This window comes from Pogona vitticeps, chromosome 1 (genome assembly GCF_051106095.1).
Source record: "Pogona vitticeps strain Pit_001003342236 chromosome 1, PviZW2.1, whole genome shotgun sequence".
In the NCBI taxonomy this organism is placed as follows: Eukaryota; Metazoa; Chordata; class Lepidosauria; order Squamata; family Agamidae; genus Pogona; species Pogona vitticeps.
Window position 1 is genome coordinate 205,445,617 of NC_135783.1, and position 16,103 is coordinate 205,461,719.

The 16,103-nt window shown below is 42.1% G+C and overlaps 1 protein-coding gene across 5 annotated transcripts in view; it reads right to left on the reverse strand.

The window, feature by feature from the left end:
• Positions 1–16,103, reverse strand: part of B3GALT1 (beta-1,3-galactosyltransferase 1) — a 440,553-nt gene that overhangs the window by 237,930 nt on the left and 186,520 nt on the right. The window lies entirely within an intron of this gene.

The following is a 16,103-nucleotide window of genomic DNA, read 5'->3' on the forward strand; positions in this document are numbered from 1 at the left end:
GAAGTGGGTGCCCATTTCCACCTGTTCCCAGCTGTTGCCCGACTGATCTCACCGGCCCAGTGCTTGTATATGTGTGTTGTGCTTCAACACGCACAGTTGCCAAAAAAGCCAGGAAGTTCTCTCTCTCAATCTCTCCCCCTTCCAGACACACACCTTATTTTACAACTGTTACAGTACATAAGGAGCCACTCCTTGTGCTATCTCAAAAGTCCTGCCTGGGTGACATGGCACGCCAAGTGGCTGCCCCGTCTCCTAGTTCTTGGGGTTTGGAAAGATATCTCATGCAGTGGCATGCTGCTGGCCCAGGCAACCCTCATCTTCTCCCTAGAATGGATACAGAATAATGGCTGCATCCGACACGAAGGTCAGCGGAGGGTTTCCAAAAGCATGTACAGCCTTCCTTGCAGCACACTAGGGTGCCCCCCCGGCACGTGGTTTGGGAAGCATCGCTGCTGCCCACTGAGCAGAATGCAAGAGCAAGCATGCCACTCTGACCCATGAGGTATAGAAGATATCCCAGATGGATATGTGGTAGGCGTGGGTTTGTCTAATTACTTTCCATTATTTGCGCTGCACTGGGAGCGCCCTCCAGGGCGCACACCACCACAGAGGCGAAGCACAGAAATGTATAACACCCAAACCTAGCTTTCCCAACCAGCCAGCAGCTGCTTTCTCTGACACGGCGTCTTGCACGGCGCCGCGATTAATCATGCCTTAATGCAATTGGCGTGTGTGTGTTCTGCTCCGCATTTCCTTAGAGCTTGCCATATTCCATTAAAGTGCCCAGGTCTCTACAGCAAAAATGCGAAATGAAAGCAGCTCATAATTTAGCCTGGAAAAAGCATGTATTACACACCAAAAACAGCCCACGTTATCTGTGATTAGTTTTCCGAAGCCATCTGTCATCTCCCCAACGGAAGGCAACAGAGGGGCAGGGAGGAGCGAAAGAGTATACAGTACATGCTTGCGACAGGGGAGCCCACCTGCCTGTTCTCTTGTTTTACTTAGCTTTGAGGAACACGGGCTGGGAAGGGATAATGATTCAAAGGGAACTTCTCATTTTTGAGAACGAGGTGCTGACCAGCAGGCTGTGAACAACTCAAGAGCATGAAGGTACTGTATTTTTCTGTGTATAAAATGACACTTCTTCCTAAAACAGTTAGAGGAAAAATGGAGGGTCGTTTTATACACGGAAGGCAGCAGCAGGAGGTGGAGATGGAGGCAAAGAAGCAGCCGTGCTGGGCCACCTCTCGCTGCTGCCCATTGACTGCTCCTCCGCCTCCGGCAAGGGTAAAAATTAGGGGGTCGTATACACAGAAAAATACGGTATATAATCTTAGAACTACGGAGCAAGAAAGGACCCTATACTCGAGCTGATGCTGTATAGCAGTGATGGTGAACCTATGGCACGCATGCCACAGCTGGCTCGCAGAGCCCTCTTTGTGGGCACACGAGCCATAAGTCGCTGGATCATTACCCCCGGCAGCCAAGCCTGAGGAGGCAGCTGCAGCCGCAGTGCTAGCGCCCTGACAGGCGGCGGGCCAGGATCTGGAGCAGCTGCTGCTGGTGGGCTGACTGAGCTATAGGTAGTGGTGGGGTTGGGCATGACTGGAGGTGGATCCAGAGTGGAGTCTGGAGGCACTTTTGTGCCTGGGATTCCCCCTTCCACGGACACTTCCGCTTCCACCGCCCCCCACTTCTGCTTCTGCCGCTGCTGCCACCCACCGCTCGCTGGGTTGTTATTATTTTCAGTTTGGGCACTTGGGCTCTAAAAGGTTCTCCATCACTGCTCTATAGGGTCCCTTCGAGCTCTGCGGTTCTAAGATTATACGGTTCCTACCAAACAGGTAGGCAGATGTTGCAACAGTTAAGAATGAATGGGGGCAGGAACCCAGAATATTTGGGGAGGCCCAAGTATCTAGGAAGGTGCCTTTCTGATATCCGTTTTGGAAAGAGCAAATAACTTTCCTCTAATGACAACATGCATTTTGAAATTAGGCACAGCAGGGAGGAAGATCTTGCAGAGATGTTGCATATTCATGGCCTGAAAAGATGTAGGTTCATTCCTCCCATCCCTCCGCCCTCCACACCAAAGCTCATTTCTTCAGCGCTGGAAAGCAAGTGAAAGGACAACTATTTGCACGTGCGCTGCAAGCATTCCATATCCGTGTCCAACAAGGCATGAAAACCGATGTGCTCCATGACCATTGTCCCAAGAACCTCAGGTCCCAACTACAGCAAGCACAGTTTGCAAAAGCCAGTCTAGACAGAACCCTTGGCAGAATCAGCAACGTGAAAGAAAAGGGCAGCAGAGACCAGAGAGGAGTATGAAGAGCCACTTGTGAGGAGTGACCTCTGCGTCACATGGCCTGACAGCTTAATCCTGTGGATACTTTCTCAGAAGCCCGTCCCAATGTTCAGTGGGGTTCACTTGCAGGAGGAGTGTACAGGTTTGCAGCCCTGATTTCAATGGGGCTTTTGTTGAAGTAGATATGTACGTAGCAAGATCTTTATATACAGTTCAGTGCTGCTGTATTTGAGCTAAGGGATGAAAAGGAATTCATTTGGATTTTTTTTTGTGGGGGGGGGGACTCCATGTTCCAGAATTCTCCTAAAAATCCACAGGCAAAATTCTGAGGGCTCCAGGCCACAGACCCACAACTACAGACACCTTCAGATGCCTATATTTTGCTCACTAGGAGTAGGACAGTAGTAGGAAGTCTTCCTACTACTCAGGACCAGTCTCGGAGTCTCCGTGTCTTCCTTCGGCTTACTTCCTGTTTTTAATGTACAAAAACGAATCTTCTCAGGCACTTTCTGGGCACTGTGGTTCTTCGGAAGATGCCCTCTATCAAGCCTGAAAGGCAGCCAGACTGAAAGCACCATGACAGCCTCCATTTTTGTACTTTAGCAGTAGGAAGTAGGCTCAAGACAGGAAGGGAGTGCCCAGGACAGGCCATGCTCTTCTAGGTGAGTAAAATACAGATGTCTGTAGATGTGGCCTGTAAGCTAGAACTCCCAGAATTCTAGTCCAAAAAAATCCAAACAGCACAATCCTAGGAATTACTACTCCCCCCCCCGTTTCATTTGCTGTTATAGTGTTTTATTCTGCTGTTCCCTATTTTAAAGTTAGCTTGATTTTTCAGTTGTCTCTTGGCTACTGTTTAATTCTGTTTTATGTGGCTGCTAATTTTGCTAGTGCTTTACCTTATACAGCCACCCAGTGAACTATTTTCATAGGGTAGCCTAAAAACCGACTGAATATATGAGTACATTAGTATTAGGTGTAACCACGTTTATACTTGGTCACATTTAATTCTAACAGTGGATCCACTGAAATCAGTAGGTCTCAAGTAAGTCCTTTTGATTTCAATAAAGCTCTAGGTATAATCAAGTTTGGCACCAACCTGATGTTTCGATACTACACAGTACATTTGTGGGGGTTTGCTGTATTTAGTGTTATGAGCATATTTGTTCTGCTCCTTTCAGATGCTTTATTTGTTAATGCCAGTATTTGATTGCACTTTAAAATTATTATATAGATTTCTATAATCTGAACTGCTGGATAGCTCGGTGGTTTAGGCATCTGGCTGTGGATCCAGAGGTTGGGAGTTTGATTCCCCCACTGTGCCTCCTTGACAAGGCTGGACTCGATGATCCAAAGGATACCTTCCAGCTCTACAGTTCTAAGATTATTGTTATTATTTGTATAAATTGCTTGTTTATTGGGATTTTTTAAAAAATACAGCAATTCAAAATATAATAAATAGACATCTTACGCTTAGGGTTGAGCCATCCTCGTGTAAAGACTTCTCGGTGGCCCATAATAAGGCACACTCACTTCATTCCCTGCAAACTTCATGCAGTACTGAGGTGCCATCATCCTTCACCATCAAGATATGCGGCCTGGCTATTAGGTGCATATGCATATCCGTTTCAAAAAGAGCAGATTGAAAAAGGATGGCAGCAGCATGCTGATGATCAGTGACAGAGGACAAAAGATGAGAGAATCTGGCCACCCAAGCTTTCATCTCTGAGATAGGAAATGTCACTAAAGAGCATTAACATCAACCACTAGGCTGTGTACCAGATATAGACAATAATACAGACTGTTGGGAAGTTAGGTCTTTTCTGACACATTCTGTATTACACGAAAGGCCCTCGCCATGTAAAAACCAGAAACGAAGCTCTCTCCTTTATGAGGGGGAAGTTAGTGACAGAGAAATCTTGAGTGCAAAACTATCCACAACAGTGGTGCCTCGTAAGATGAACACCTTGCCAGACAAAAAACCTGCAAGACGAATGGTTTTTGCGATCGTGTTGGTGACTCGCAAGACGGCTTCTTCTATGGCCGTGCTTCACATGATGATTTTCCCCCGCAAGACTGATGCCTCACAAGATGAAAATAATTCATTCGTCTTGTGAGGTTTCCCATAGGAATGCATTGAAATGCATTCCTATGGGAAACCGCTTTTCGCAAGACGAAAATTTCCCAAGACAGTGCCACTCACGGAACAAATTACTTTCATCTTGCAAGGCACCACTGTATCTCAAAGCTGGGTTACTCCCCAGCCACCTCCACAGGAGTGGATATGAGGCTGCCCAAGAAGATATCATTAAAAGAATATATGGCATTGATATCCAGACTACCATGGTGTCTGTGGCCTGCTGTATATCCAATGGGATATACAAAGGCTTTTCTTTGCCTTTTGGAAAGCTGCCCCCTTATTTATCCCTTATTAGCTCACGTGAGCTGAGACAACTGCTAACCAGATACAAACTGAACTTGCTACAGCTGAAAGAGATTCAGGAACGTTACATGGACCAACATGGTACAGAAAGACATTGCTCAGCAGGATGTTCTAAAATGGAGGACTTGGTACATTTTCTGACAGAATGTCCTCTGTACACAGATCAGAGGAACCAATATCTAAAGCCCTTAACAGCTGGGATCAAGAACATCTCCCCTCTAATGCACAGTCCTATTCCTGCTAGCTGGCACAAACTACTGTATATCCTACCTATAGGACTGAAAAATTTGTTAAACAAGACGTGGAAAGACAGAACTTACTGCCTGCTTCACAAGTTCTTCAAGTTACTTTCACATCTTCATTCTTTTTTTTTTTTTTTTGAGAATGCTATTACATTTTATTACTATTACAGTATTTTAGCATTTTATGCCTTTTGTGCTTGTTTGCATGTACTTGCATGTGATGCCAAATACTATTTTATAATTGGTTTAATCTCCGTTCTTGTCTAAAAACACATGTGGTCAAAACAATATCCACCAACACACTTTTGTCAGTGGGGGAAAATACATACGCCACACAACCTGTGTAAGTAAGGAGGCACATTAGTTAAAATGTGCAAAGATTGTGTGTGGATTTTAATTTGAGAAGAAAGAAAGGAGGCATTTGCAATCCAATATGAAATAGGGACAGGAAGAAAACACAACTGGGAGAAACTAAGACTGAGAAATTTTCACATCCTTGATTTACATGCTACCCCTTCCTTTCTTGCTTTAGCCATTATTCTGTAAGGGCAGAAGCTTGTCAAATTAAGTTATACTAAATCTAGAGCCTTCTCATCATCCATCATGGCAGTAATATCTTCAAACGACTCCTGTGTGTTAGTAAAGCATGACCTTCCCTGCTGGAATCTATGCTAGTGGCTCTTAATCAAACTCTTCATTTCCAGGACTTCACCAATTGCTTCTCTTAAAGAAAAGGGGGAAAATCTTTACCACTGCTTTGAGAGTACTGCCTCAGCTGATTTTTTTTATCTTTTTTTGGAAGATTAGCTGATATTTGTGTTTGGCTTTTCAAAAAGCCTCTCTTCAGCCGTTTTCAAAAAGGTTGGCCATTTTTATTTCCCTTTTTGGAAATCTGCAGTCACCGCAGCTACAAAGCTAATCTACCTTTCCACAGATGCCACCTTGGGTCATAGTTTTGGGAGAAAGATAGGATACAAGATAGTAATAAATCTGGCCCTTTGAAATCAGATAGAGCACTAAGACTAGAATCCTATGCACACTTTCTTAAGAATAAGCTTTACCGAACTCAGTGCAGTTTCCTTTTGATTAGGGATGGAGCAGACAAGGTAATATAGTGCCAAATTTTGAAGTACAGGTACTCACTGTGGCAGTCCCTATAAGTATATGTCCCAGTAAAATCCAAAAATGCAGACAGCACTCCATATCAAAAAACTATGCATACAATTCCACAGGGAGCAGACCTTCTGTAGATCTAATGGGTCTCAATTGCCAATTCAAGGTGAAGTTACAACACTTCACATTACAGCAGGATTAGCTATTAACAATATAATTTTTTGCCGGGAAAATCCATTCTCCCCTCCACCTTGCTCCAGCTACTCTTAGGGTTGCAGATAAGCTTAGAGGAAACAGGGACATCTGAGTGGGGTGACAGATGATGCCACTGACCCAAACGCTCAAAAAGCTCCAGTGTTTTGACCCTGTGAGACCTGGCTTACTACAGCACCTTTTGGGATACATCCTGGTCATATGCCTGGTCATATGCCTCACTACACAATTGAGATGTCCCCCACCACTTCATCCACTAGCCACAGCAAGTTCCACAAAACAACATACATGAATATGAATAGTACTCTGGGCATTTTTAAAAAGGTGTTCTGTCTAAGGACTCTGCTGCGTATGCTGTCCAATCTGGATTTTATTATCTTCTAGAAGTGATGTGCTTGGGATTCTTTATCAATGTGCACACTCTGGATGCAACTAGAAGAACAAATTATCCTGGCCTAGATCAGGCTACACAGGGTTGCTTTCAGATGAAGTGTGCTGTCTGAGGCAACCTTTGCATCCACAGACAAGAATCGACCATATTGAATCAACCTCAAGCGATTTGGCCCTTCTTTCTTTCTCTTTTGAAGAGAAAGAAAAACAATCCCCTTCCTTGTCCCCTGCTATCTCCTCCTCTTTACTTTGCTTAAATTGCTTCAAGATCATTGGAAACTGAAAGCTTCATTCCTCATCCCGTGGAAGGGGGAGAGAGAGGAAGCTTTCAATTTTTTTCCCCTAATGCATCTGCATTGGCTTAGGGCTTTAAAAATAAAAACAACTTCACTTCCTCTTTCTCCCAATTCACGGCGGGCGGAAGGGAGTGAGAGGAAGCTGTTAATTTCATCATCAAGTGACTGAAGGAAATGGGCAGCTTAAACCATCTGCTTTGGTTTGATGCCAGCAATCACACATGCTGGAACCAAACTAAAACAAGAGCGATTCTACATCCCACCCATCCCCCAAGTAGCCCTTAAAACGGACCCCAAAAGGTATGAATGGGCATTGATCAGAAGTGGGCTGGTTTGCACTGGTACATACATTGTGTGGTTGCTGGTGAAAAGGGCGAACCAGCCCATCCCCAGAGCAGACCTAACCATGAGACAAACCTCCATCAGATCACATACTCAGAAAGATTTTATTGCCTTGCCTCTCCACCCACAGGTACTCCTGAGGATGTAGAATGGGTTATAGTACCATGTTTTCCCAAAAATAAGACCTAACCTGAAAATAAGCCCTAGTATGATTTTTCAGGATGCTCGTAATATAAGCCCTACCCCAAAAATAAGCCCTAGAGAAGTGAAACCCTGCCCTCCACCATTGGGCAGCAACCAGAAGATGACATGACTGTGTTTGAATAAATGCAGATTGTTGTACATGGAAAAATAATCCCCTGAAAATAAGCCCTATGGTGTTTTTTGAACAAAAATTAATATAAGACCCTGTCTTATTTTCGGGGAAACACGGTATATGAACAATGCAGACAGTTTGTTCATCCTGAGTGAATAGGAGGGACTGGGTCAAATTTAGAGATATGGAAAAACTTTGTTCAGCCTGAATTTTCTTACAAATGTAACTAATTTCCACCTCCTCATAAGTGAACTGACAGATGCACTCTGATAATCTCCAGTTGAAGATATAAACATAAGAGGAAAATGTGTACATCAGTGCATATACAGTGGTGCCTCGCTTAACGAGTGCACGTTTAACGAAAAATCCGTATAGCGATCCCTTTTTGGGGATCGCTATACGGATCAGCCCCAATCGCCGCACTCGCTTTGCGACGATTGGGGCTCCGGTGGCCATTTTGGAGCCGCCGAACAGCTGATCGGCGGCTCCAAAATGGCCACCGGACGCGAAAACATCGCTGGAGGGGTAAGTTTGCACACTTATTGGAACGCATTAAACTAAGTTTAATGCGTTCCAATAGGTTTTACTTACCCGCACAGCGATGTTTTCGTATAGCGAAGGTTAATCCGGAACAGATTAACCTCGCTATACGGGGCACCACTGTATTCCTGAAAATTACTAAATGCATTCATTGTAGGAAGGGGAGAGTACTCCTTGAAAACATTAAAAAGGTGTACTGTATATAAATTAGGACAGATATATATATATATAAAATGAGAACATTAATTAGTACATTGGAAAATATACATGAAATTTACTTTATGTTCATTCCACCTTTTCCCAAGAATATGAACTCAAACATCATACTAAAATACAGTAAACTATATATAGTACTAGAAACAATAGATCAAAAGCAATTTAAGAACACACTATTTAGAATAATACTTTTAATCATGGTGATGATGAATTTTAAAAGTTAAAGCTATAATATTATAACAAAACAACTTGTGATAGATTGGCTTTGCAAATATGAACAATCATGACCACAAAGTTGAATTTATTCAGCTCTATATGAATATTTCCAATTATTCTATTTAAATTACATTTTCCTTTACTTTTGCATATTCCTTTTCCGCATTCCCATGACTCATTTTTATTTCATTTGCCATTTTCTACCATGTCAGCTTATTTCTTGTGCTCTATTCTTTGAACCAATATTTATCATAATTTGAAAGGGAAAGATATTGTGATTATGGAACAAACAAGTTTGCATAAACCAGTAAGTGGATCAGATAAACTCTTCGTTCTTCTACATTACATAGTTCAGAAGCCACTTTTGGTAAACTGAACATTCAAGCCCGCAGTGAACTGTGGTAAATTTCTCCATTGGAGTAACAGGACTTTTTATCTATTCTGCTGAGACAGAAGTTCTGTGTAACTCTTAACGTGGGCACAATCAATGCGAAATGGAGCCAAGGGACCTGGATTGACTGGGCCTGGACACTGTGTATACAACTTCTTGTCTACAAATTAGGACTGGCAAATCAGCAGCAACCGTTTCCCTGAGATTTCAAAGCCCAAACCAGAGGCCTGGCATGTGCCCTTGAGAGGTCATAGATTGCCTATCAAAGTACTATGCGTGGCGCACCCTTCATCAATAATTGCAAAATGGTGTGTCTGTGTGTGCAGAGACAATATTGAATGTAGAGGCCCATGAAGTAGGTCTGCCTCACACAGTCTGTTGGTAAAGATCAGCAGGCTGTCTTCTGTGACACGGGCAGTGAGAAGCAAAGGAGAAGGAACGGCCCTTTTCAAACCAAAGGTAGGACAAGGGAAACCTGCAGTCTCCCTTGGAAGTCTCTGTGAGATCTGTAGTCTGACATGAAGGGCCCTCAACGTGGCTAAGTCTGCAACATCCTATGGAGTCTACAGGGCTAAACCTGGGACTCCAACAATAAAACCCAAAACGTGACTCTCAGGGCTGAGGCCTGTAACCTAGGAGCCCTACAAGCGTTATGGGCATGAATTCTGTATTGATGCAGGATCTGTGCCAGGCAGGAGGAAAGTACAAGTATCCGTGCCCATTCGGCTCTTATAACTGGAGCACAGGGTGTCTTTTGTTTTTTTAAGCCGGGGGGGGGGGGAATAAACAAAATATTTTCCATGTGGGCCCCAGGCCATCCTATCCATCAGGCAGCATGAAGTCACTGCTTGAGGCAGCAGGTTTGAGGTATCGCAAAAGGGAAGCACGTTGTGTTATGCTATGCTAATGAATATTGTCACGCTCTTCCTATCAAAGAAACAAACATATGGGATTTTCTGCTCTAAAATTAAATCAATTTTCCCAGAGGGCTGTTCTCCTTGTTGACCTGGGGAAAATTTCCTCCTTAACCTCAGGTGGCAACATTTTTGGGTCAGCCTTAGTAGCTGCTCACTTCTTTGAGTAGTTCTGCCTCTTTGCCATTCGCTGGAGAGCTGAACAAAGCAGTGGCAGAGCGCTAAGGGTTGGTTCCGGGTGGGAATTGTTCTGGGGTTGCCAAGTTACGTGGTAGAGCAGGTTATGCCCAGATTGTGGACATGCCACCCGATATCTGTTAGTCCATCAGTTGGCCTGGATTCTAAACTTTTTTTAAAGTAAAACGTAAGTCACTAGCCCTTACAAAGCTGGAAATATAAAAGCAAACATGGTCACTGTTCAGGTCAATTACTTTCCAAGAAGAAACAAAAATTTCCATGTGATTAGCCCATGTGTGAAGTCATCCACCATTTGAGAGGAAGTCCTTTTATAGAAATCAAAGACGTATGGGTAAATTTTGTTGAGATTTTGATCTGAAAATGTATTAAACGGTATTAAATAAAATGTTGTATAGTGAAAGTAAAATGGTTGGTTTAAACTGAGTCATGTCCTAAGTAGTTTCAGGTGTGTACCAGGGTTGTAGACTTGATGTTGTACAGCTGGAGAAAGTGATGCAATGCATTTTCGGATTGGTCCCTAGATGTATAAGGACATGTGTAAATGAGACATGGTATCTGCTGTAAGTGAGATCACTTATTTCTATGCTATGTACTGTACCATGTCATGTTATGCTGCCAGTTGAATGTCTATGGTCTGTATAATTTGTAAATAGACTAAGTTTAATTTTACTCTCAGTATTATAGTGTCTTTGCAACCTGATATCTCCTAACTCTGCTTACGTCCAGAAAACATTAACACATTCTCAACCAGTTTTGCAGTTGAGGAAATGTGTTCCAGCAACCCATAGCAAAGAATGCTAATTGGAGGATTGTAATCCACAAAAGGAATTTAGGGTGGCAATTTTCGGCAATTAAAGGCTCCCCCCCCAAAAAAAAATCTGGATGTTCCCATAGGCCTCCCCCAGGGCAAACAAGAACCTAAGGAAACATTGAAACCTAAAATAGGGGGATAATAAGCATTTAATATTTTAAAATAATTTTAGCGACCTGAGCTAATGATGTTACTGGCTTCTGCTGCACAAAATTATGCACACAGATTTTGACCAATAACTTTTGGGGTTCTACAGTTTTATGAGTATGTGATTCTGTGCCGTTCCAGTAACATCCATGTTATTTTCTGTATTTAGGTTTTGCTAGCTTAGCTGGTAGTTTAGATAGGTGCTGCCTTAATGAAAAAACGAGTTTGAAAATGTTTTGTGAAGGGGAGGAGTATACAATATTTAAAACTTATTGAATTTGAGGCTATGGTGAATTTGAAATTTTTGAAAAGAAGCTACAAACAATAATAAGAATGTGATAAAAGTCCTTTTTTTAAAAAGAATGTACAAATACAGAAACCAAAATATAGTGGCACATTAAAGACTAACTGTGATATATAGGAGTTGTAGTCCAAAAAAATAACTTCACTGCACACATTTCCTGAAGTATAAGACCCGTTTAATTTACTAGGATACATATGAGGAAGCAGTTCAAAGAGCCATAACCGACGTTTCAAGTCAATTCAAACAGAACTAAAAGTAGTCATGTTTGTTTGTCCAAGCATAGCCAAACAAAAGCAGGACAACCCGCCCCCCCCCAAAAAAAAACTAAAAATGTACTAACTGCCACCTTAAAAACTACCCATTGTATTTCATGTGAGCTTGCAGACAATTCATCATCTGCTGTGGACAGACAAAGTCTGGAGGGATATTTAATTTGGCTCAACTCCAAACATGAAACAATATTTTTATACCTTTTTCTGTATAAACATATTCCTGAGGTTCCACAGTAAAGTTTAAGCACAATGAAAAGCCTGCAGAAATGTGACATAAAGAGTTAACTGTCAAAAAGTGATATGTGTGCACTTAAAAATGCAGTCCTTTGCATTTTATTATTCATAAATCTCTAGGCCCACCTTGTTCAGTTTTAATCCCTCACAGAAACTCTTTAGAAAAGCAGAAATTTGGGGGGAAAAGACAGCATCAGCCAAAGGGAAGTCAGTCTTGGCTCTAGAGAATATATGTGACATCCACATCTTTTCCTTTCACAAAGAAGGGATGGTGGTGTTGGTGGAATATTAACATTTTCCAAATTACAGGTGTGAAAATTAAGTCAGCTGGAGGCACATGTCTAAAATATGCATTATATGCCTGAAAACTGTTCAAACAGCCAACCTAGGGAATGCACAACAACAACAAAGAGTAATGAGGTAATTAATGAACTAGAAAATCACCAGTAGTGGGCTTGTATTGCAGGGTGCCGTGAATATAAAGTAATGGCAGGTCCTAAGCTGTTGTTAATTGTGGCCATATATGACTCACCAAATGACAAGCTTTCAACACAGCTACTGCATTTGCCGTACGAAGTGCCTAAATGTGTTATGCCTGAATTATAAAACCAGCAAATGCACTTCAAATCAAAATATTAACATTCTGTGGCAAAAAAAGGGGGTTCAAATTCCTCTGAAACATCAGCAGATACAGGGAGCAGACAAAAAGAAAGTGATATTGCTTGTTTTCAATATTCCAGAAATACTTTTTTTATATATATATAAAAAAGTTGCAAACATTTATACCAAAACTTATCTCCCATGAAGTGAGCGCCTGAGACGGAAACCAGGGAATTCCAGTTCTTATGAAGTGAAAGCCATTTGTGGTGATGGAGTTATGAAAACTATGATGAGTAGAGGATGTCAGCTATGGATGCTGGATGCAGACAATGACAAAGTTACAACTGTCCTCGACTAAGGAAGACAATGCCCACAGCAGTCTCTCAAGCGCTCGAATAGCAAATTTCATAGACTTCCTACCATGGAAAAGTACTTCCTACTCCCTGAAGTACTGAGGAGCCCCCAGTAGTTTTGCTGCCTGAAATTGCACAGCCTGAAATTGTACCCCTTTCTCCAAATGGACATTGCACAGTTCCTACAGCCAACCACGTTATTTTGCCAAATATGGCAGAAAGTCCTATGAGAATGAGATACCCCTGTTCGTCTCCTTAGAAGTAAATGTGCAATCATAATAAATTAATAACTGACAATTTGTTGCCTTTTTGTGGATAATGAGATCTAGTGCCTGAGGCAGCTGCCTCCTCCTTTCTAATACGTATTAAGGTTGGTCTTGGCAGAGAAAAAGAGATTTGATCAAAAATTATTTCTCTGAGTCACAAGCTTCCGGTACCTTTATCGCCACAGCCTCAGAAGCACATTTTGCCTTTTAAAAAGAAAACCACTGAAGAAAGTACAGAGTACTTCATTACAGATGTTCTGAAATTCCCTATCATGCCATTTATCTTGACCCCCTGTACTCCAGCAAGAAGAAAACAAAATGGAGGGTGCAGCTGGTTCCTGTTAAAACTGTGTAACATCTGCACATTGGACATGAGGCTAATCATGAATTTGTGTTTACTGCTGGAGAAAATGACATTTCCAATATGGGAAGGGTAGGAAAGAGCTTCCGGTAAGTAATACGGTGAAGATAAAGAGACCAGTTTTGAAGTTACCACTTGGGCATTGAACCCTTGTGAGACACCAAATAAAATAAAATGTAAAAAGGCAACCACATACAGGAAAAAAGATCCTGGAAATGAAACAACATTTCCCAGTTAAAGTCAGCTAAAAATATTTCTTCTAAATAAAAGCCCTCCTCATGACTTGGTGCCACACAATGTCTTGTAATTAGAACTTTTAGAGTAGAAATATGTAGGGGAGTATAGCGAGCTGAATACTAAACCCTGGTCTTCCTTTTGAGCCAAAATGTGGTCTTCGGAGGTCAGTTCAAAAATATTCCATTCTTCCCGCTGGCTTCAATTTCCTAGATCAATTTAATTTAATATGGGCTATTATTCCCTGCACAACCCCTGCTCCGTCTTCCAAGCTCCTTGCTAAGAATCATTAAAACGGGGTTTTGCCTTCACCAGATCACCAAGGAGATGAGCAATAGAAAAATGAGAAAAACTAAACAAAAGCAGCCAATTAAGTCACTGCCTCAGTTTCACATTTCTTCCTCTTAACACTATTTTATACAGCCAGGGACAAAATCTATAAATTTGCATTTAGTTCAGTGGAGCCCCTTGTGATTGCTTGACAGACTGAAAAAATCACCTTTTTTTTTTCTTATTTCAGAGAATGGGTCCCCATTTAGCAACACTAAAACTAAATTCTAAACTAAGAACTGTAGCAAATAGCAAGCCTGCTCGGTGCCCGTCTTTTATGTGGACAGTCTGAACCATGGCCGTTTAGCATCATCTGGGGGAAACAAAAGCTTACTTATGTATTTAGTGAGCACTGTAAGCATGCACTGTAGCAAAACTGTAATGCTTGGATCCTGATTGCAAAACTTTGCATAGTTTATGTCTGTTTTCCTGTTTTTATAATTAAATGCCAAGGGACTTTAGGTAATGAGCAATTCATGGAAAATAAACTTTAGCTTATTAATCAGACATGTTTCATGGATTACTCAGTTAAATCTTCTTAAATCTGTAAATGAACAAAAAGGCAGATGAGATGATACTTGTAGATGCCTCAGCTGGCACTACTTCAGAAGATGCACTTCTCCTGGGTGGGAGAAAGAAGAATGCCTGTTCCCTCAACAACCGCATCTCTATGGCCATTCATTCCCACCACCAGGGTGGCAGATCGATTACTAAGGGTACAGTGCAGATGGCTGCATGGATTCAAGCATAGTAGTACTGCTCCACAGCCTCTGAAGAAACTATGAGAAATAAAAGACCTCGAATGATTATCCAAACAGGCAATCATTTCACAAAGACACAGCAGGATGTATCTACAGTTGTGTTCAAAATTATTCAACCCCCAATGCTGTAAAGGGATTTAGGGACTATAGTGTACATTTGGAATTGTATTCAGAATGAAATCCTACAAGGACGTTTTAAAGAACCAAATGCAACTAAAATAACATCAATTGTTTATGTAATACAGTAGTAAATGTTTCTTTTGTGGTTTCTTCATTGCCACAATTATTCAACCCCTTAAAGACTACCACTCTGAAGAAGAGAGGTTCATTCAGGTGTTTTCGATCAGGTATTGAAAACACCTGTGGATGTCACCGAGCACCAATCAAGCATAATAAGCACCAATTAGCCAGCTTTAAAATGACTGTGATACTCAGCTCCTTCTAGACATTTACTGGTGTGGTTACAAACGTGGTGAAGTCAAGAGAATGGTCCAGGAAGACAAGAGAAGAGGTGATTTGTCTTCACAGGAAGGGCAATGGCTATAAGAAGATTGCAAAGAAGTTAAACATACCAAGAGACACCATAGGAAGCATCATTCGCAAATTCAAGGCAAAGGGCACTGTTGAAATGCTACCTGGTCGTGGAAGCAAGAAGATGCTGACTTCGACTGCTGTGCGCTACCTAAAGCGTAGAGTGGTGAAAAGTCCCCGTGTGACTGCTGAGGAACTGAAAAAAGATTTGTCAGATGTGGGTATAGAAGTTTCAGCTCAGACAATAAGGCGCACACTGCGTAATGAAGGTCTCCATGCCAGAACCCCCAGGCGCACCCCCTTGCTGTCTCCCAAGAATAAGAAGAGTCGACTGCAGTATTCCCAAAGACATGTGGGCAAACCACAAAAGTTGTGGGATAGTGTTCTGTGGACTGATGAAACAAAATTAGAACTGTTTGGGCCCATGGATCAACGCTATGTTTGGAGGAGGAAGAACAAGGCATATGACGAAAAGAACACCTTGCCTACTGTGAAGCATGGCGGAGGGTCAATAATGCTTTGGGGCTGTTTTGCTTCTGCAGGTACAGGGAAGCTTCAGCGTGTACAAGGTACCATGAATTCTCTTCAGTACCAGGAGATATTGGATGAAAATGTGATGCAGTCCGTCACACACCTGAGGCTTGGGAGACGTTGGACCTTTCAACAGGACAATGATCCCAAGCATACCTCCAAGTCCACTAGAGCATGGTTGCAGAGGAAAGGCTGGAACATTTTGGAGTGGCCATCGCAGTCACCAGACT